The sequence below is a fragment of the Buceros rhinoceros genome, unplaced genomic scaffold (genome assembly GCF_000710305.1).
Source record: "Buceros rhinoceros silvestris isolate BGI_N320 unplaced genomic scaffold, ASM71030v1 scaffold10514, whole genome shotgun sequence".
Lineage (NCBI taxonomy): Eukaryota > Metazoa > Chordata > Aves > Bucerotiformes > Bucerotidae > Buceros > Buceros rhinoceros.
Genome location: NW_010408795.1, coordinates 41,927 through 42,482, shown reverse-complemented (window position 1 = coordinate 42,482; position 556 = coordinate 41,927).

Genomic DNA, 556 nt, shown 5'->3' with positions numbered 1-556 from the left:
ACCCAGCAAAATGAGAGGCTTGTGAAAGATTCCGAATGTCTTCTGCCAGAATTTTATTAAGATGAAAATGTTTAAAAGTGAAGAATTTTGTTGCACAGATAAGTATTTGAGCTATGCTTTGCTTTCTTCTTTTTTTTCTTTTGGAATAAGTACTTTCTGTACAGAAAGAGCCAGTGTTATGAGCAGCACCATTTGAAGACAGATGGTCATCTTTGCTCCCATAGAGCACTGTATAGGCTTGAATGATGCTGTATAAAACTGGAGAGGTAGAAAGATACTCTGCAAGATAGTGGAGAAAAAGATGGCAACGTTAGAAATAATAAAAAAACCCCCATCCCTTCCCAATTCAACCAAGTATGCGTATTTCTCCTCCTCTGTAGTATATTAGACCTGCTTTTACTTTTCTTTTTGGCATGATGAAAGCAGTCAGGAGGGTAGCACTCACTCTTCTCCCAGAAATGCCTGTTTGTCCCTGTGAGGCAGATCAGCTTTGAGTGCTGGGCTGAGCACAGTTCCAAGCTGATCCCTAATTTTAACCTGGCCTTGGATTCCTGCT